General features: G+C 50.8%; 1 protein-coding gene and 1 non-coding gene across 3 annotated transcripts in view; one reads left to right on the forward strand and one right to left on the reverse strand.

The window, feature by feature from the left end:
• Nucleotides 1–6,619: 6,619 nt before the first annotated feature.
• TRNAK-UUU (transfer RNA lysine (anticodon UUU)) lies at nt 6,620–6,692 on the reverse strand. The gene has a single exon. It is a non-coding gene; the product is annotated as a tRNA-Lys (tRNA).
• A 15,108-nt stretch (nt 6,693–21,800) lies between these two features.
• PKNOX1 (PBX/knotted 1 homeobox 1) overlaps nt 21,801–22,012 on the forward strand; it is a 59,625-nt gene continuing 59,413 nt past the window's right edge. The window contains exon 1 of one of the 2 annotated variants that reach the window (XM_045774148.2): nt 21,801–21,973. The gene's annotated coding sequence lies outside the window, so the exon portion shown is untranslated. The remainder of the gene's footprint in view (nt 21,974–22,012) is intronic. The other variant, XM_045774145.2, reaches the window with a different exon arrangement.

Below are 22,012 nucleotides of genomic sequence, written 5' to 3' on the forward strand. Positions count from 1 at the left end.
AGAGACAGAACATAGCCAGGGGCAGCCATGCCAGTCTAACGTCTCAAACAGGCATCCAGCAGCTTGCAAACACATAAAAGGGGCAAAGGTGGGAAGAGAGGAGGGATGCTTCCCTGCACTGCCCTCAGCGGTCCAGGCCTGACAGCCACCTGGACCCCACTGGCAGGAGCGCCAAGTGGCTGAGGACTCCTGCCCTGCCCCGGGGGCAGGACCAATCTCCACATTGGCACCCACTAGCCTTTCTTTCTTTTAAGCACTGGTTTTGAAATCTCACAAATCCAAACTAATCAGAGCCCGGGTTACAAGTATCTCTTGATGTTTTTAGTTCATCGGAAGCCTTGCCAAGTTTTTATTTTTAAGTGTGGGTCTTAAAATACACCTTCCTCAGTTCCGAGCCAGCCAGGGGAAGCCAAAATAAAACACCATCTTCTTTGGAACATATGGCAAGTCACTGCTGCCGGAATAAGGGAGAAATCAGAAGAGAAAGGATGTTCTGGTACAAAATTAAGAATGTAGGTTTCATGCATGGAAATAGGCAAAGCTTCGTGCCACCAAAAGCTGTTTTCTGAGCGCGAAAATGTTAACCACAGAGTTTACGAAAAGAAAAAGGGGGGAAAGGCAATCCTGAAAACAGACCCAGACCCTGTCTGAGACCCGCGCGCAGGAAGGGCCCAAGAGGAGGCTCCGGCTGCGGTGGGATGCAGCTGGACCTTTGCACGCTGCCCTCAGCGAGATGCTTCTGCGGGAGGAGCCTCTGCCTTGGCCTGCGTGGTTCTTACAGCAGTCACTTGTCTTTCTCCTGCCTTTCAGTTCCCCCCTTCGTCCCCTCTCGCTGGGCCCCTGGGTCCTCTAAAGCATCCTGCTGCTATCACCAGACACGGGGTTGCAAACGGTCATCTGTACTCAGGGGGCACAGCTCACAGAGCTCATGATGCTTGAACTGTTTTTAAGTCTTATTTTTCAGCATCTTTTGATGTTCTCCGTATTTTTTTTTTCAGTCTTTTGGTTATTTAACCTAAAACCGTAATTCTCTTTCCATGCTCTTAGAATTCTGGGGGTTTCCATTTCTCTCTTGTCTTTTCAGCGAATGCTGTATTTATTATCGTTGTTCTTAAAGAGCTGACAACGCAGAGTCGGACATTTTATGTAGTGTTACCGGAGAGCAACGTTTTAGAGGTTCAAATTTATTATTGGAGTTAGAGTGTCATTAGAAAAAAATGCATACGCCAAAGAAGACTGTTGGCAGTGTAATCGTAGAGGTACAGGTTAATATACAATGTATAAGTCTGTGTAATGGATAGTTTTTATTATTCATAAAATTTTCAAATGACTCGCAGATGTGCGGCCCCGCAGCTGTTCCCCGCTCACTAATGGCCTTAGGCTCTGACTCAGAGAGGAGTTTCGTGCCAAAGGATTCTGGCAGCGACTACAGTTCTTGTGATATTCCCAGGGAGGAAATCATTCATTGTCAGCAGGGGTGATGATGACAGACCAATAAAGGGCTGAGTGGGGAGGAGCCGGTGAAGACAGGAGATCGGACCGGGCATGTTCAGAAGGCTGTTTTCGAGCTGCTTTTGAAAAGAAATCTATTGTCTTCAGAATTCTTTCCAGTGATTTACTTGAGTCTGCTTCTATCTACAAAGTCTGCTCTTCGCCCCCAGGGCAAATCAAAGTGGCCCACGAACACAGGCTCAGGACAGAGGGCCCTGGCGAGAGCTGATTGCCACAGGGCGGCACCCCGCACACCTTCACCTGACGACGCGGAAAGCGTCTGTTTGAGGGCCCACTGCTCGGCCCCCACGGCATTCCCTGGGCACACGGGCCTCCGGGGCCCAGCTGCTCGAACTTGGTGCTGTAGGAATCGCCCAAGGGTGCTAGCGGAAATGCTGATTCCTGGGCCCGGGGCGGGGGCTGCCAGGACGAAACAAACAAGTAAGGAGATTGATCTGCGGGCCACTACAGCAAGCAGGGCCCAACCAAAGATCGGGTGGTCTCGCCTCGGACTTTTGTAGGGAAGGCCGGACTAGTGACAAGTGGGGCAACTCACAGGGCCCTTGCCGTGCAGTGAGGCGCGGCTCAGTCATTCCGCTGAACGGGGAATGTCCTGTCTCTGCATCTAGCTGGTTTGGCCGGGACAACTCTAATCTCAGCTAGCCATTTATGAGACAAAGGACAGGAAATTGGAGAGTCTGTGTATAATGGGACATCTTTGTGAGCCGTATGGAAGCAGAGAGAAAGACCGGACAGTGAGTCTCACCTAAGGCACAAGGGGAAGTGAGGGGTTCTCAAGGTTGCTGTTTTCTGGGGGATCAGGTGAAGCTCATTCTTGTCAGCATCAGTAATCTGCATTTTGACAGATGCCCAGACTTTGAGAAGGCCTGGAAACTTTGAGAAACTCTGCTGTGGGGTGTGGGAGTGATGCAGGTGCCGTGTTGCCCTGAAACTTTGGCCATCACGTGGTGACCTGAGGTGCTGAGATGTGGCCAACTGCCCAAGTCCTCTCCAGCGTTCGCTGTTTTTTCTGCTCGTGGATGTTGATTTTACACGTCTCAAACTTCAGAGACCTCGGGGCCTATACATTCCCCGCGACGATAAGCGGCCTCACCACCCCCGTCCCGCGGAGTCTGGCTGTGGATGGCCTGCCCCACTAAGGGCACTTGGCCCCTGCCTCCTCTCTGCAGTGGCCTCTGCTGGCCTGTCCTCTCACATGGACCTGGTCTGACCAGAACCCCTCCACCAGGCGACTGTCTCCGTGACAACCCTCAGTGCTGGGCAGGTGTCCCCCGCTCCCAAAGGGCCCCAGCCACCTCTCACCCGGCTCGGGCTGCTTTCTGCCACCCCCTCCCCATTCCTGGATGCTGACCGGGGCCAGGGGGATACAGAGCACACTTGGCCTGAGGGCTCTCAAAACACTATCCAGGCTCTGGCTCCGGGCAGCGGCCGAGGGATGCTGTGGTGTTAGTTCTTAACCCAAGTTTGTCAAGAGCTGGGAGCCCATCCAGAGAGGGCAAAGGGAGGGAGCGGTTCCCAGAAGCCAAGGAGGCAGACGAACGCAGGAAGCGTGGCAGTGGGGCAAGGGACACCGCACCCATGGGGACCTGGGCCTGAACGCACCTTACTTTCCTTCCTCTGAATTCTAGCCCAGCCTCCCATTGGCCAACCCACCTGGAAGCTGGAAGGAGGGAGCCCAGGGAGCAGCCCAGCAGGCGAACAGACCTGCAGGGGCCGGCACTTCTGTCTTCCCTGGGGACCCAGGGCCAGCCTTCCTCCCTAAAACTGTTGGAAGAGTCTGGGAGGGACACCTCTTCCAAGGGAGAGTGGGCACCTCCTGGGACACTGAGAGTATTTTCATTTCTATATTTTTATGTGTTTGCTTCTGTACTGGAGCTTCTAACAATGTGTGAGTTGTTCGGTAATAAAATCTAATACACCTGTTTGAAAACATGAAGCAGTAGCACAGGGAGACACGCTATTGCCTCTGAGCCATCTGGATCCATCCTCCAGCTCCGGCCAGGCCCCTGCGGCGCAGTGCTGAGATCCGGGGCTGGATGCCTGACCGCTGACCAGCCCGCAGTGTGCACTGTACCGGCTCGGGGTGATCCTGCGGGGACAGGCGGTGTGTGTCTGACACCAGCTTCCAGGGTGCAGACTCCACAGCCCCCCCCAACTGCCCTCACTCCAGATGCCAGCTGCAATTTGGGGGTTCCAGGCCACTCGTGCTTCTGACCAACTGGCTACAAATTCCAGAATTCCTACCACCCCCTCCAGTTCAACCATTTGCCAGAACGCCTCCCGGAACTCAGGAAAGCACTATAATGGTGGTTATAGTTTTGCTGTAAAAGACACCATAAAGTCCAGGAGGGCCTCGAATGCAGAGCTTCGTGCCGTCCTCCTGGAGCATCCCTGGGTTCCCAGCCGGGAAGCTCATCTGAGCATGGGGTATCTGGAGTTCTTGTCAGGGGTTTATTACTCAGGCACATGGGATCGCTGGTCATGTGATTGAGCTCGATCTCCCCAGCCCCCTCTCCTCCCTGGAGATCAAAACTTCTGCCTGATATCACTTGGCTCAAAGTCCCAACCCTCTAGCCCATGTTGGTCTCTTTGGCATGAAGGGCTCACGTCCTGAGCCGTTGGTCACCTCCACAGCATAAACTCGGGTGTGGTCTGACGGTTTAGAGGCCCCCTCTAAACCCAGGAACCAGCGACAGAGAGCTGGCAAATTCTTCCTGTTACGCAATACTGGCTTCCCAGCGGCTCAGCCAGGGACCAGAGGGGCCACGGGAAAGCCACAGCCCTGTGGGGAAGCCAGAGGATGTGGACATGCCTGGCTCCCCTGACGGGCACCCAGGGGTACCCAGAGCTCAAAAACTGGTTGGGAGAAAATCCAGACATCTGAGATGTCTTCGGGGGAGATGGCGTGTGCTGTAAATTCTCCTGGCAAGGATGCTGGCATCATCAACGCAGCAACAAAACCAAGTAGGGTCTACTCAGAGTTGCAGGTGACCAGAAGGTCCCACATTTATTCTTTATGACTCCATATGTTTGAATCTTTAAATGACTTTCTGCCTAAATGTAACTTTGGGGATTTAGCTTGTAATTAATTCTTTCGAGGGACTCTGATAGCTTTAGGAAGTGAACTCTTTTAACTTATTTAAATATTTATAGACTGAGATAAACTGTCTATGTTCTTAATCTGTTTGAATATCTTTGCCACAGCTGACATTGTGTAGTTGGTGACAGGCTGTGTATGTAACTAAGCAGATCATTGCATGGGACCCTTTGCTTCTGTTCTGAGGAGCCGGATGTTGGGATGGAGGGAGACCCCTGGAACCTGTCTTCCCCATGGACCAGGTGTAACGCTGCGGGTGAGGTCCTTCACTTCACAGAGCCTCCTCTTCCCCATAAAATGGAATCGATAACACTTTCTCCTGCTGCAGTGAAATAACCCGGTGTCTGGGGTTTATTCTGAGCTACTTAAGGCAGAGGGTGGGGGAAGAACGGGAAAAAAGATGGAATAAGACTTGGGAAATGTTAATAATTTTACAGCTGAACGATGGGTACGCAGAGGTTCATTATACTTTTCTCTCTGCTTTTGGGCATGTGAAAATTTCCAAACTAAAAAGTAAAAATAAATAAACAAACAAACAAATAAATAACAATAATGCCCTCCTGTGTCTACTGCACAGGAATGCCAGAACATTCGTTCAGCACTATCCTCAGAGTACCTTTGCGTCTTGGAGAAGGATGCCACGTAAATACGTTCTGAGTTATTGCTCTGTGGCCCTCACATAATTGTATCACCCCTGGAGGTATCGTTGACATGGAGACAGAAAAGAGATTAGGACCCAGGGGAAGAACGGCTATGAAACACGAAGATAAAACTTCCAAAGCGTCGGATGCTACGCGGAGGATTTCATCTTAGTATGACAAACTGGGAGCCCATCTGGGCAAATCAGTGATGTAGGAAATACATTTGCAATATATCAAAAATATGTTGCCCAGTAGCTGACAATTTATTTCTGGAGCTCCATATGTGTCACATTTCCAGGCTCATAAATGATAAATAATAAATTTTTATTTATAAATCACTGGTTCCCAGAGGCAGATGAGCAGACTGAAAGAAAAGATGCTGCCGGAGAAGCTGGTTAATTTGCACCAGCGGACTCGGATCAACATGGGGTGGTTTTACCCAGTTTGGGGAATTGGTGAGCCAATGAGAGAAGCTGATACCTTTAGGAAACTGCCTGTCGTAACTCGAAGTCGATGTTGTGAAAAGTGCATCTGATGGGCCACCTGGGTGGCTCAGTCAGTTAAGCGTCTGCCAGGGGCTCAGGTCATGATCCCAGGGTCCTGGGGTCGATTCCCACATCGGGCTCCCTGCTCCATGGGGAACCTACTTCTCCCTCTGCCTGCCACAGCCCCCTGCTTGTGCTCTCTCTCTCTCTCTGACAAATAAATAAATAAAATCATTAAAAAAAAGACAGTGCATCTGAGGTGCACGCAATGGCAGAGCCCTGAAATGTAGGCTGTTAAGGTTTGCACCCTAGTAAAGATTAACAAACTTGTCCCTACTTGAAAGATGCGTTATTAGAGAACACTCCTACAAACCCCGGAGCTTTCTGTGGTAGTATAAAGAGAATTATCTGGTGTGAAACATCCTGAAAAGAAAAGAATGCCTCTTCACGATGTCGGGGGCACCCCTCAAAGACCTGAGTGTGTGCTGGTCCGCACCGACCGTGGTCCCCACGGAGGAGGGGAGCACACGCGGGTGCTCAGCCGGGCTTCGGCAGCTGGGATCCAGAACTGCTTGGAGAAATGACAGTCATGAGGAAAGGCAATATGGATGTTCTGAAAGTGGGGAGGAAAATGTATGCAAAATTATTCTGTAGCTCCAGGCCTCCCGAATTTTTTTTTTTAAACATAGAACAAGCATGAGTATACAGCAGTCTTGGTAATTCAGGATTGCTGATGGTTGTAAGGAGTGGAAGCTTATCTTTGTTAGCAAGCCCCTCGGCCTTGGGAGAATAAGACGGTGTAAATCAGGCTTACAGGGGGATCTCTAAGTCAGTAAGAAGTACCTTTTTTTAACTTTTGTTAGTTTGTTTTTTAGTAGTCTCTACCCCCAACATGGGGCTCGAACCCATGGCCCTGAGATCAAAAGTCTCACGCTCTTCCGACTGAGCCAGCCAGGCGCCCCAGTAAGAAATAACTTTTAAAAAGACTTCGCAAACTTTTACTTAAAATTAGCAAAAGCTAGGCTAATTATAAATGATTCTATCCTGGTGTTAAACAAACCTTCTAAAGATCCTTATTAGGCAAAAGCATGTGTCCCTTGCTCGTACTGAACAAAAGTAGGAAAAGGGGACGCACAGTTAAGTGTGATGAGCTCTAGCCGGGATGAGGACCTGGACCCCATCTTAAGTGTGCCTTGAACTTGTCTAGACGGGTTTCTCCTAATAAAAGGACCCAGAGAGCTTCCCTCCAGCTCCAGAACTCTGTGGGCACATTCTGTTTTCTGGAAGCAGAATCTCTCCACGGATCCTGAGTACTATTTGCACCTAACAAAAGTACATGTGGTTGCAGATACATAAAAATGTGGAGGCAAGCGAAGAAGAGGGCCATCTAGCCCGACGGGCAGCAAGCCGGACAGACACACAGCTGCCACGGAAGGCGTGCTGTCAGACCCAGCCCACAGGTCCAGCCCAGGCTTTGTTCTTTCCTTTTTTCTCATTGAAAATTTGTTATGGAAACAGCAGCTCTGTCCTCTGATGTCTCAAGAGACGGTAAATGTTCATTTCAGCAAGATTAGGAAAACAGCCAAGGAGGAGGGGCAAGAAGAAAAAGGAAAATTTTTTGGCGTGATGTGCCTTTTTGTGCTAACTTTGGGCTGTCCCGAGTACAGGAGGGCAATGCGCCAGCTTCACCTCCCTCACCCCTTGGGCACCCAGCCGCAGCCTCCCCAGACGAGCTGCGTAGATCTGGACCCCTGCAAGGGCCAGCGTGGCCAGCGGGTGGGCAGGGCAGCAGGAGAGAGGCCTGCAGCCAGGCTGCCACCTCTGTGTCCCCCACTTCTCTTCCAGGCAGCCGTGCCTGAGCTCTGTGGGCTTGCACGTTCAGGAGGGCAACCTCACACTGCCCGTTGTGGGTGGACGGGAAGCAGGAGGTAGGATTCGAAGGCACGTTTTCTGACCCTCAACTGCATAAATCCCTCCCGGAAGAATCGTGGGTGGGTGAGTGGCTAACCTGGACACAGGCCTTCCAGGACCGTCCCATAGCACGGACCCTTGGCAGTCCACAGTGCCTGCCTACTCTCCTGATGGCCTCAATGTGCCATCATAAAGGCCTAGATGGAAATGAAAAGGGGTACTGTATTGGGTAGAGCTCTCCCGAGAAACAAAACGAATAGATGGAGATTTTAGATAGACAGACAGACAGACAGATAGATAGGAGATAGAGATAGATAGATGGGTTTTAAGGAATCAGCTCATGCCATTGCAAGTGCTGGCAAGTCTGAAACGTGCAGGGCGGGCCAGCAGGCTAGAAACTCTGGTAAAAGATGATGTTGCAGCTCGGGACGCCTGGGTGCTGCTGTCAGCTGAGCATCCAGCTCTTGATTTTGGCTCAGGTCATGATCTCAGCGTCGTGAGATCAAGCCCCACATGGGGCTCCATGCTGAGCACGGAGTCTGCTGGAGATTCTCTACCTCTGCCTCTGCCTCTCCTTGCCACCCCAAACAAACAAACAAACAAACAAACAAAACCTTGAGAGAGAGATGATGTTGCAGCCTCAGTCCGAGGCCGAAGCTGTCTGCTGGTAGAACTCCTTCCTCCGAGGGGACATGTCTTTGCTCTCCAGACCTTTGACTGATGGGCTGAGGCCCATCCCCATTATGCAGGGTAATCTGCTCTGCTGATTTAATTGTTAGTCACATCTAAAAGTAACCTTCACAGCCACATCTAAACTGGTGTTTGACCAAACATCGGGACAGCATGGCCCCGCCAAGCTGACATGTGAAACTAACCGTCGCAGGTTCCCAAGCTGAGGGAGCCACACTGCCGCCCAGCGCGGCTAAGCCTGTGCCCGGAGCCGGCTGCACACACGCGTGTCCTTTCACAGCTCCTGCTCGTTGTGCTTCCTTCCGCCCTTCTGCACACATCCGCGGCCCCCTTCCAGAGGGCCGTGCGCACATCTGGCCGCATGTGCGGGACCCCAGCCTGCTTCGATTGTGAGCATGGCCTCCTCCATGGCCTGCTCTGCCCTGCGATGGTTATTAGGTTTTGATGGATCATGGAGCTAGTCAAGAAATTCTCTCTCTTTCTCGCTTTCTGTCTCTTTTTAAACATACAACAGAATATTGTTCAGCCTTAAAAGGGAAGGAAATTCTGACCCGTGCCATAACGTGGCTGAACCCTGAGGACACCATGCCAAGTGAAATAAGCCAGTCACGACAGGACGCAGGCTGCATGATTCCACTGTATGAGGCGCCTGGAGGACTCCCAGAGAAAGAAAGGAGAACCTGGAGTACCGGGGCCGGGGGAGGGGGGCACAGAGCCTCGCTCCGCCAGGCGGAAGCGCTCTGGGGAAGGAGGAGGCAGTGATGTTGGCAACCCGTGTGTGCTCAAGGTCACTGCCTGCCTACAAGGGGTCAAAACAGCAAACTTCATGTTACGTGTAGTTCATCATAACTGTGTGATGTTTCCAAAAACTTGGGGATTTTTAGTTATCTCTCTACCACTGATTGGTAGTTTCGTTCCACTGAGGGAGAGAACATGCCCTGGATGACTTCAAATCCTTTTGAATTCCTTGAAACCTGAGTGCCCTCGCTGGCTTGCTCCATCCTAATGTTGGTTATTATGTTTCGACTGTTCATTGACTTCATCAAGAAATGATCTCTTCGAAGAGCCGGCTTCTATCAGATTACAGAATCGAGTCATTTGGAGAATTGCTGGAGCAGACACTGTATGACAGTATTCGAACAGTTCTGACTTGAGCTCTGTGTGACCCTGGAGGAGTGCATAGAACTCAACGCCACGGGCGCCCGGGTGGCTCAGTCGGTGAAGCGTCTGCCTTCCGCTCAGGTCGTGGTCTTGGGGTGTTGGGATCGAGTCCCGCATCAGGCTCCCTGCTCAGCGGGGAGCCTGCTTCTCCCTCTCCCTCTGCCTGCCTCTTCCCCCACTTGTGCTCTCTCTCTGTCAGATAAATAAATAAAATCTTAAAAACAAACAACAACTCAACTCCAATTAGAATAAAAAGGAGGCGAGATTGCACATAGCGTGTGACACCCAGCACGGGACCTTGTGCCTCGCAGGCTCCCAATTAGATTAGTAAGCAAGGGAGCAAAGTCAATGAGGAAAAGAAAACTCTGAAAAGAGATCCTGCTGAATAACAAATTAGAAATCACTTCAAACAACATCACTCTTCTGGGTGACATTTAAGTCCCACCAGCTGGGGCGCCTGGGTGGCTCAGTCGGTGAAGCGTCTAATTTTGGCTCAGGTCATGATCCCGGGGGCCCTGGGATCGAGCCCCGCATGGAGCCCCTCACTCAGTGGGGAGCCTGCTTCTCCTTCTGCCCCTCCCCCTGCTCATGCTCTCTCTGTCTCTCTCGAATAAATAAGTAAAATCTTAAAAAAAAAAAAAAAAGTCCAACCTGTGGCTCTGAAGTGTGCTCTGCGGCCTTGAGGGCTCCCCAGGACCCATTCAGGGAGTCTGTGTGGTCAGAACTAGGATCATAACGACCCCGAGATGCTACGTGCCTCTTTCCCAGGGACAGGGGCCATGGTGGCACAGGAACAACAGTGGGTGAAACCACAGGCTCCTCAGCACGTCCGGGCGGTGGCATCAAGTGTCGCTGCTTGTCCGTGCTCTGCATCCACACCCACACCCCCTCACCATCCGAACAGGACGGTTTCTCTAAGGATGTCCTGATGGAGCAGAATTTATGCATTACCTTTATTAAGGCTCAACCACTGAAAATGCAACTCTTAAGATTCTGCATGAAGAAATAGGAAGTACACACCAGCTTCCTCTGCAGCAGCCCCAAGCCCCAGGATGGCCGGCCGGGAAGCTTGTCGGAGGGTGTGAGCGGCTGTAGCTGCGGCTTCATGGAACGCTGCTGTCACTCGAAGGCACAAGCGACAGCCAAACTTTTACTTATTAGGCTTAGGGATTCGGCAGGCATTTTCTTTTTCTTTTTTTTTTTTTTAAATGATTTTTTATTATATTATGTTAGTCACCATACAGTACATCCCCGGTTTCCGATGTAAGGCTCGATGATTCATTAGTTGTGTATAACACCCAGTGCACCATGCAATATGTGCCCTCCTTACTACCCATCACCGGTCTATCCCATTCCCCCACCCCCCTCCCCTCTGTAGCCCTCAGTTTGTTTCTCATAGTCCATAGTCTCTCATGTTTCATTCCCCCTTCTGATTACCCCCCCTTTCTTTATCCCTTTCTTCCCCTACTGATCATTCTAGTTCTTATGTTCCATAGATGAGAGAAATCATATGATAGTTGTCTTTCTCTGCTTGACTTATTTCACTAAGCATTATCTCCTCCAGTGCTGTCCATGTTGTAGCAAATGTTGAGAACTCGTTCTTTCTGATAGCTGAGTAATATTCCATTGTATATATGGACCACAACTTCTTAATCCAGTCATCTGTTGAAGGGCATCTCGGCTCCTTCCACAATTTAGCTATTGTGGACATTGCTGCTATGAACATTGGGGTGCATATGGCCCTTCTCTTCACTACGTCTGTATCTTTGGGGTAAATACCCAGTAGTGCAATGGCTGGATCATAGGGTAGCTCAATTTTTAACTTTTTAAGGGACCTCCACACTGTTTTCCAGAGTGGCTGTCGGCAGGCATTTTCTTAAAAATGAACAAAGTAAGTTTGCCACCTCAAGGAAACCAGTGGACAGTGTTTGCTCCCAAATGATAACATTCAAGCTTTCAAGTAAAAATTAAAATTCTGAGAAACTCATATTTGTCCCCGAGAACTTGATCACGTCCCAGTACTTGAAGACGTTTCTGATGAGGCACGTGGTGATTCTATATACCGTCTAGTGAAACGTATCAACACTTGCGGCATCTGTATAACTCGGTGGATTAATAGTTTTCAAATGCCTGAGTGGCCGTGGGACAAAGTCACGAGTGGGTGATAGGTCCATCTGAAGTGCCGGAGAGACCAGTGGATTTTGGGCTAACAGCACAGGGAGTTCATCGACGTGCTGTAGGGCTCCATGTCACCACGCACCTTTCAGAAACATCGATGTGAGGGTTTTGGCAGAGTATCTGTATAAATACTCCTCCACCTTCCAACTACCTGTCTCTGCGAGGCCAGATTGTCTTGAGATGCGTCAACTAAAACAATATATCGTGACAGACTGAACACAGAGGCAGATGTGAACATTCAGCCGTCTTCTCTTAAGCTACACATTAAAGAGACTTGCAGAAGTGTGAAAAATTTTTACTCTTCTTACTAATTATTTTTTAGAATTATTTTTCATAAAATACACAATTTATATTAGCAGAGAATAACATGGGATAGGTTTCTTAATGAAATCTTAAGTAAATGAATAAAAGTCTTTTAAAAGTGATTTCTTGGTTTTGCTGTCTAAGGCGTACGTGTTCACGAGCCTAAAGCCCGCTGGGAAGAGCGGCGGGGCAGCCTGTGGCTGGGGGAGCTCAGGGCGGGGTAAAGGGGCTTGTTCCAAATGCCCTGGGGATGTAAGCCTAAATTTCCCAATTCTTCATATTCAGGAAATGCCTATCTTAGAACTTTAACCTCTTGAGTATTTCAGAAGCTAGGAGGGGGGAGACAGCTAAAGAAGCTCAGAACCAAGTGGTCCTCCAAAAATCATTGACATCATCTCACAGACACTAGAATGGCTACTACAAAAACAAAAACGGAAAATAACCAGTGTTGGCAAGGATTTGGAGAAATTGGAGCCCTTGCGCACTGCTGATGGGAAATGGTGTATCCACGGTGAAAAACAGGATGGGGGCACCTGGGTGGCTCAGTCGTTAAGCGTCTGCCTTCGGCTCAGGGTGTGATCCCGGCGTTATGGGATCAAGCCCCGCATCAGGCTCCTCCGCTGGAAGCCTGCTTCTTCCTCTCCCACTCCCCCTGCTTGTGTTCCCTCTCTCACTGGCTGTCTCTCTCTGTCAAATAAATAAATAAAATCTTAAAAAAAAAAAAAAAAACAGGATGGCAGTTCCTTAAAAAACTAAAAATAGAACTGCCATATGATCCAGCAATCCCACTTCTGGGTATATACCCAAAATAATTGAAATCGGGGACTCACGAACTGGAACAGATATTTGTATAGCTATGCTCTTAAAAACAATTTTTTAAGAGATTTTATTCATTTATTTGACAGAGAGCACAAGCAGGGGGAGGGGCAGAGGGAGAGAGAGAAGCAGGCTCCCCACTGAGCAGGGAGCCCAATGCAGGGCTCCATCCCAGGACCCTGGGATCATGACCTGAGCCTAAGGCAGATGCTTAACCAACCGAGCCACCCAGACGCCCTTTAAAAACAAAGGTAAAAACAATTTTTTGTACACCCATGTTCATAACAGCAATATTCACAATAGTCAAGGGGTTAAAAAAACCCAAGTGTCCATTGATAAATGAATGGATAAGCAAAATATAGTATATCCAGACAACGAAATATTATTCAGCCCTAGAATGGAAGGAAATCTACACTGAAAACTATGTCATTGATAAAAGAAATTGTAGAAGACAGAATGATATGGAAAGATATTCTGTGCTCTTGTTAAAGTATCCATATTGCCCAAAGCAAGATACAGATTCATGCACACCAGAGGCAAGCCCCATCCAAATCCCAATCACATTGCTCAGAGAAGAGAACAGTCTTAAGTTTTGTATGGGACCATAGCCAAAGCAATCTTGAGAAAGAGTAAATCCAAAGGTGTCACCCTCCCTGATTTCAAACTATATTACAATGTTATACTAATCAAAACGGTATGGTAGTGGCATAAAAACAGATACACAGATCAGTTGAACGGAATAGAGAACCCAGAAATAAGGTCATGGATATAAGATTAATTAATTTATGACAAAGGGGGCAAGAATATACAATTGGGAAAGCTGGACAGCCACATATAGAAAGAAAGAAAAAGAAAGGAAGGAAGGAAGGAAGGAAGGAAGGAAGGAAGGAAGGAAGGAAGGAAGGGAAGGAGGGAGGGAGGGAGGGGGGATTAGACCACTATCTTACACCATACACAAAAATTCACTAAACATGGATTAAAGACTTGAATGCAAGCCCCGAAACCATGAAACTCCTGGAAGAAAACATGTGTGGTAAGGCTATTTGACATCAGTTTTAGCAATGAACATTTAGATTGGACATGAAAAGCAAAGGCAACAAAAGCAAAGATAAACTATTGCGACTACAGCAAACTAAAAAGCTTCTGCACAGGAAGTGAGACCATCAACAAAATGAAAAGACAACCTATGGAACGGGAGAGAATATTTGCAAAGTATGTATCTGATAAGGGGTTAATACTGAAAATATGTAAAGAACTCATAAAACGCAAAAACAAAAAAACAAACAGTCTAATTTAAAAATGGACAGATGGGGGCGCCTGGGTGGCTCAGTCAGTTGAGTGTCTGATTCTTGATCTCAGCTCAGGTCTTGATCTCAGGGTGGTGAGTTCAAGCTCCACCTAGGGCTCCGCGCTGGGTGTGGAGCCTACTTTAAAAAAAAAAAGGACAGATCATCTGAATAGACATTTTTCCAAAGAAGACATCCAGATGGCCAACAGATGCATGAAAAGATGTTCAACATCACTCAGCATCAGGGAAATGCAAATCCAAACCACAATGAGATACCCCCTCACACCTATTGGGATGGTTATTATCAAAAAGACAAGAAATACCAAGAGTTGGTGAGGATGTGGAGAAAAAAAACAATCTTGCCATTTGCAACAACATCGATAGAACCTTAAAGAATTATGCTGAGCAGGGGCGCCTGGGTGGCACAGCGGTTAAGCATCTGCCTTCGGCTCAGGGCGTGATTCCGGTGTTATGGGATCAAGCCCCACATCAGGCTCCTCTGCTGGGAGCCTGCTCTTCCTCTCCCACTCCCCCTGCTTCTGTTCCCTCTCTCGCTGGCTATCTCTATCTCTGTCAAATAAATAAATAAAATCTTAAAAAAAAAAAAAGAATTATGCTGAGCAAAATAAGTCAGACAGAGAAAGACAAATACTGTATGATTTCACTTCTGCATGGAATCTAAGAAACAACACAAGTGAACAAAGAAAACCAAACCAAAACTATAGGTACAGAGAACAGAATGTGGCTTTCCAGAGGGGGAGGGGAGCTGGGGGTGGGAGAAGGGGGTCAAGAGGCACACACTTCCAATTATATAATAAATAAGTCACGGAGATGTAACGGACAGGATGGTGAGCACAGTCAGTAACATCCTGGAGCGTGCTTACCGGGTGCCAAGAGAGTAATTACAAGAGCTCACTTTGTACGTTGATAGGTGGTAACTGGACTTAACTCTCGTGATCATTTTGTGATATATACAAATATCGAATCATTAAATGCTGAACACCTGAAACCAATGTAATGTTACATGTCAAGTATACCTTAATAATAACTGTGTTGAAAGGAAGGCTGTCCTGTCAGAGGCTAAAACGTGCTCAACACGGAGGAACCTCGAGGACGTTGTTCCAAGTGGAACAGGGAAGAGACTTTCGAGCAATGTTTAGATTGGATCATTCTTCGTACCAAACAAAGAGAAGTGCCCTTCTGCTTACTGGTTCCGCGTCTCGGTCCACTAAGGGGTGCACAGCTTGGCTGGAAGCTTCAGGCAGAGATGGGTGGGCTTTGTCTCCCCACCTCCCGGGACCCCCTACCCTGGGCGGCAGTGGGTGGGTCAGCTGGACTCTGCGAGGCTTTGCTGGACTCTGCGAGGCTTTTGTGTTGTTAGTTGGTAACTTTAACGAGAAACAGATCTTTGCAAAAATGACGTCAGACGACGCCTCTTCACTAGGAGGAACCTCATTTAGAAACTGGCCCCACAGTGGGGGAAATTGAAGCAGCGGCTTGTCTCAGGAGTTGCTGGTGGCAAGAAAGGGGCCCGGGCACCCATGGAGGAGACCTGCTCTGCTCTGGCTGACAAAGATGCAACCCCAGCCTTCCCAGGGGCGACACAGGGTGGCCCGCCAGCTTCGGACCCCGTCAACTTTCTGAGATTTGGGTGGCCACTAAGATGCGACCTCTAGGCTGCCAGGAAGGTACAACAGTTGTGAGAGAGGAGATGCAGAGAGAAGCTTCCAGAGAAGCTGCCACGGAATGGGAGGCAGGGACTTTCAGTGGGGAGGTCGTGCAAAGCCTGGGCGGCCAGAGTGGAGCCCAGAGTCGCACTCCGTATTCCTGGCTGGCGGCCCAGGGGAGCGGGTCCCGCCAGAGGGGAGCACTGGAGGCCAGGCGCCCCGCACAGCGCCTTCTGCTGAGCGCGTCCTCCACAAACATTGTTCCGGGGAGCAGATCTGAAGTCCTTGACCCGACACCTTGCTCTTGGGCCTCTGGTCTCCAGAGCTAGGAGAGAAGATATTCCTGTTGTTCCCACTGCCAAGTTTGCCGCGCTTGGTAAGCGCAGCCCTAGCAAAGTGAGATGCCTGGTGTAGGGAAGAAGCAGAGGGGGTCACCGGGTGTCTCCCAGGGAAACCGCATTCTTTAGGCCTCAGCGTCTGGGTTACCTGTTTCTAGCTTTCCATCGCCTTGGAGCTCTTCTACGATCCATGCTAATGACTTTTGCCCGTGGACATGAACCATGAAATGGTGGGGCAACGCTCACCCTGCGCCCCGCTCCCAAGCCAGTTTTGGACAATTTGCAAGTCTACTCCAGTATTCCTGACCCATAAGTGTGCCTGTCCTTCACCCTTTCCTTTGAACTGGTTGTCCCATCTCACCAGTTCCCTCATTTAATCACTGAGTTCAGTAAGACATTTGGGCATCCGTTGCATGTGTAGCTGTGAGACTCAGGATTCTTTCTTTGGTCAACATTATTTTTTAACGTTGGTCTGCCCCACGTTTGGCTGTGGTTGCCATTTCCCTGCTGCATTTTCCTGGGATCCTGGAGGGAGAAGCGTGAGTGGTGAGGACAGCGTCTCCTCATCTTTTAGAACTTGTCATTGGAATTGTCCTCTAGAAAAAACCAAGGCTTAGGAACAAACGTCTGTGGGTCCCCCTCATCCTGGTCTGAGCCCTTCACAAGCTCTTCTCAGCTTGGGTGCCCCCCTGTTCTTTCCATGTGCAGCCCCATTTTCTCCTCTGCATAATCCTCTCAGAGATGTACTGTTCTCCCCATTGAAGACCAAGGGAACTGGATCTCAGGGAATGAAACTACCTCCTTGGAATTTACATGGTAAGTGGCAAAGCCGGACTTTACACCCAGGACTTTGAACTGCAAGCCCAGGGCTGCTTTGACTACACCACAACTGTCTCTCTCTCTCTTCTTTAAAGATTTTATTTATTTACTTGAGAGAGAGAGAGAGAGAAAGAGCACAGGGAGAGGGACAGAGGGAGAGAGAGGGAGAATCTCAAGCAGATTCCCGGCTGATCGAGGAGCTGGATGCCAGGCTCCATCTCTTGACCCTGAGATCATGACCTGAGCCGAAAACCAAGACTTGGACGCTTAACCCACTGAGCCACCCAGGTGCCCCCACATCTGTCTCTTTAACACAGAAAAAGATAATGCCACATGTGAGCAGCCTCTAAGATGGTCCCCAGGGATCCTCTCCTCCTGGCATTCCTGTCTGTGTGATCTCCTCCCCTGAGCGGGAGCAGGACCTGTGACTTGCTTCCAAGCAATAGAGTACAGCAAAGGTGACGAGATGTCACCTCTGGGATTACTCTATACGAGAATGTAATTTCTGTCTTCCCAGCAGACTCTATTCCTTGCTGGCTTTAAGGAAGCAAGCTGCCAGATCATGAGTTCCTCCATAATGAGGTCCAAGTGGCAAGAAACTGAAGGCAATCTCCAGCCAAAAGCCGGCAGGGAGCTGAGACCCTCAGTCCCTCCGCCCACAAGGAAATGAACCCCGACAACAACCATATGAGCTTGGAGATGGAGCCGTCTCCTGTGACCCTTCAGATGAACCCCCAGTGCTGGCTGGCACCCGTGAGACCCTCCGCAGAGAATCCAGCCAGCCCGGATTCCTGACAAGCCGAAATTGGGAGGTAATAAATGTGTGTTGTTTGCAGCCAAAAAGTTTGTGATAATTTGTTACAAAGCAATAGATTACCAATACATCAGGTCTTAGAAATATTCATTCATGCATTCAACAAATATTAACTTTCCAGGCACGAGTCCAGGTGTTCAGCATACATCAGTGAACAAAACAGAGTCAAATTCTCGCTCTTAGGAAGTGTAGATTCCAGTGTTTACATGTGTCTGTGTGTGAGGGAAGAGTGTGTGTTAAACAGTTGACATAACGAGTAAGCTACATAGTTACACAGTTACACAGTATGTTACATGTAGCTACCAAGTATGCCCGAGAAGAAAGCGGGGTGAGGCGGTAGGGAGTGTGAGCCGGGAGTTTGCCGTTTTAACTTCTTTTGAGTAAGGATTTTGAGAAACACTTCAGGTAGGAAGCCAAGCAGGTATCTTTGGGAAGAGTGCTTCAGGCAGAGGGACTAGCCAGTGCGAACACCCTGAGGCTGAACGCGCCGGGAGCCAGGGAGGAGCGGCCAGGAGGGCGACTGAACTGCCGGGTGGGGGGAGGGGAGCTGACGTCAGAGGCGCGGGGGAGGGGGCAGAGGGGCCTGTAGCTCCCCTTTGGCTACTGTGAGGACTTTGCTTTCACTATGAATATGATAGGGAGCTCTCCGAGCGGCTGAGCAGTGATGTGGCCTGACTTATAAATATTTTTAAAGATTTTATTTATTTATTTATTTATTTGAGAGAGATTGAGCACACGAGCACGCCCCGCACGCACGGAGGGGGAGGGGCAGCGGGAGAAGCAGCCCCTGAGGGGCTCCATCCCAGGATCATGACCTAGGCCGATGGCAGATGCCTCACCGCTTAACCGACTGAGCCACCCAGGCGCCCCCTGACTTAGATTTTTAAAAAGATCATGCCCATCACTGCATTCCATCTCTGCTGGTGCCCTCCGGCCCCTGCACCCCCATGCAAACCCGGGCAGTCTATACATCAGCCACACAGGGGGCCTTCATAAGCCAGAGACTTGCCCTTATTTGTAAGTGGTTTCCTCATTTTTCTTACTGATACCTCCAGATGCTAGCCACCCGCTGAGGACAGCTCAAGCCCCACCCCGCCTCCAGCCTTAACCTCAAACCCTGCCCGTCCAGTAAGCACCTTTGTGCCTGTCGGGGTTGCTGCTGGCTGTGGGCGCTAGAGCGTAAGCTCCGCCGGGCAGTCCGAGTCTTACCTTTCTGTCACATCGCCCCACTGAGCCTGAGATCCTGCTCCGTCAGGCTGGCTGGCACCTGGCAGAGTTTTTTCTACCTGTCCCTGTGGCTTCTCTCAAAGCACTCCTCCACCGCCATGAGCACCCCCACCTCCTGCAGCCTCCCCCGCACTGCCTCCTGGCACAAGGGCATCTGCTGTCACCTGCGTCCTTCTATGAGCAGTTATAGGTGGTTTTTATTTCACACACCTAAACAGTTCTTGGGAAAAGAGTAACAAACTTCAGGGAAAAAAACGGAAGAATAACAGCCAGAATGTTCTTTTTGTTTGGGAACCACCTGGGTCCTCAACATCAGGGTGGAAGCTGGGGGCGGAGGCAAAGGGAAGCAAGGAAAATGGCCCCTCCAAGGCCCCACAACTAATTTTGAATTATTTTTCCTAAGAAGTCCCCCCACCCCACCCCCCCAAATGTGTGAGCCTCACAGCCACAAAGACTGGAGGTGATTATTGATAGTACTCCCAGCCCTTTGTCTCCCTCCCACCCCCACCCTCAGATAGCCCTGTGAGAGGAAGAGAGGTAAATTGATCAAGGGGGTACAGGTGAGAAGACCAGAGGGCAGGTAGGCAGGGCCTGGGTCTTCTGGGCCTTGTGACTTCTACCGGCTCTCATGAGAACCCACACCCCCAGGTCCTCTCTCCAGGTTCCAGAACCCCTGCGGAGCGCACTCCTGAGGGAGGGGCAGGTGGGGAAGCATGGCCTTTGAGATCCCTAGGCAAGGTGCCCCTCACCTGCCCTGGCCCCTGGTACGCACCAGCCCTGATGGGTCGTCGTCACCTTCAACAACCTCGGGAAGCCTAGCTCTCCAAGTTCTACCAGCCCGACGACATTAACTGGACAGTCTGACGACAAACTGATTTATAGACACTACGCAACCTTGTATTTTGTCTTCTGTGTGCATTCTTCAGAAAGCGAACTTGGCATCTGAGCTCTCATTCAAGTATTTGTGGAAACATTGGACAGGTATTTTGAAAATGTCTATGAGCTGGATTTAATTTATTCCATGTAGACGAGGTTCATAATATTCTTGCTAAAATGCTGATGGAGGGAATGGTATTGGAGACCAACATGAATGAGGTCGTTACACAAATCGCTGCACATGATAAACTGGAAAAATCTGAGGCCGTCTAGTGGGAGCTCCAGCCCGTGCTGCGTAGCTGTGAAGAATAGGAATCTTCCTCAGATCCCAAGAAATAGCAACATTGGTGACATCAGTCTAAAAGTGCCAAATCTTCCCACTTGTAAATAAAAAATTAAAAAAGGCCACACTCCCAGGTGAAATCCAGGGGCAAAAGTCATCCTGAGTTTGCCACCTGGCTGTTCACCAAAAATAGAGGTGAAGAGTCTTAGCTTTGCTCTTGGATTTGAGCCAAGATACTGTATAGAAGTTGTGTAAAGTCAGCATTGAAGTTTAATGTTGCTTTGTTGGTCAGCATTGTTATTTAAAGAACCGAGTCTGTATTGCGTGAAAACATTACGCTTTTTCTCTTGGTTTAAATAAACTCCAAGGTAACTAGAAGCAAAAACAAAAACAAAACAACAAAAACACAAAACCACAGACCAGGACGGGACTAGAGGGAGGAGATGCCAGGGACGGTTGTACGGCTTGCGGGACAAGCACAGTCACACAGGTTTGTGCCCAGGCCAGCCGTCAGTTTAGAGTTATATACTGTCCCTGTCCTCAAATTCCCAGTAACTGTTGAACAAGGGAACTTGCATTTCCATTTTCCACTGGCCCCTGCACATTCCGTAGATGGTCTGGATCACTGGACTTTTGGGGGCCCCTTCAACTTTCCACCCCAGTCGGAGCCTCACTGGCCTCCTCCGCGCAGGCCTCGCTACGAGCTTCTCTCTGTAAAACGCCTTCTGCAGAGCCACACCGCAGTTCGCCTGTGGTTCACGGTGTTTGTGGAGGGATGTCTTCCCAGCAGTTCGAGGCTGGACTTGGCCCTGAAGCCACAGGTTCCCATCCTGGCGCTCCTTCGCGGGGCAGCGTAGGAGCCGCCGGAGCGGCCCTGCCCGGAGCGGGGTATGGACTCCGCACAGCGATCCCACTCGGTGGGAATGTTTCTGCAAAAAGCAACAGCCGGCAGACAAACCCCCAGCCTCTGTACCGGGGAAGGCTTGCCCTTCCCTCGGCGTCTTGGAGGGCACGGCCACCGCGGGACCGGTGGGCGCACTGCCACCACCCCGGAACGCGGACAACTCTCCGTGTCTCCCTAAGGGAGGCCGCGTCACCCGCATGTAGGGCCTGTGTGGGTCTCCAGGGGAACAGCTGTGCTGAAGGCAGAGCGCGGGAGCAGAGGCGAGCCTGCCGCGGTCACTGGAGCTCTCGCCCAGGGGGCAGCGGGCGCACGTGCACACACGCCGGCAGAAGGCACACAAAAGGGCGCGCGCGGGGTGCGGGCATCCGGCGCCCTCGCGGACGGGATCCCGGAACACCCGGGCGGCCGGGGACCACCTGCTGCAGGTCGCGCCCAGGGCAGCCCGCGCCTCCCGCCACGATGGTTCGGCCGGCCCTCCCCGCCGGCGTGCGGCGGATGGTTCCGCCCACCGAGCCCGCGCCACAAACCCCGCCCCGCCCGAGTGCGAGTGGGGGGCGTGGCACGCTCAGGCCACGCCTCCAGCAGCATAGTCAAGAGGCGGCACTCTCGGCCGGGAGGGGCGGGCTGCTCCTCGCTCCCCGGCGCGCCCTGTTGGGGGCGGGGCCCGGCGCGGGCGCGAGGCGGGGGCGGGGCCGACCACCGCCCGCCCCCGCCTCGCTCCCCGCCTCCGGCGCGCGGACCCCGCCCCGCGCCGCCGCGGCGCAGGGACGGGGCGGGGCCCGGGGCCGGCAGGCCCCGCCCCCTCTCTGAATATTGATGCGGCGCGCGTCGGCGTCGCCCTCCTCCCATTGAGCGAGGCTGTGTCGCGTGGCCCAGCGTCGGCGTGACGGTTGGACGCGGGCGCGGCACTGCGGGTCCCGATTGCTGCAGCCGCTTGTCAGTGTGATGAAGATTGGCACCCAGGTAAGCTGTCACTCAACCGCTCCGCCGCCGCCGCCGCTC

Source organism: Ursus americanus, chromosome 4 (genome assembly GCF_024610735.1).
Source record: "Ursus americanus isolate L20-20 chromosome 4, mUrsAme1.1.p, whole genome shotgun sequence".
NCBI classification, from domain to species: Eukaryota; Metazoa; Chordata; class Mammalia; order Carnivora; family Ursidae; genus Ursus; species Ursus americanus.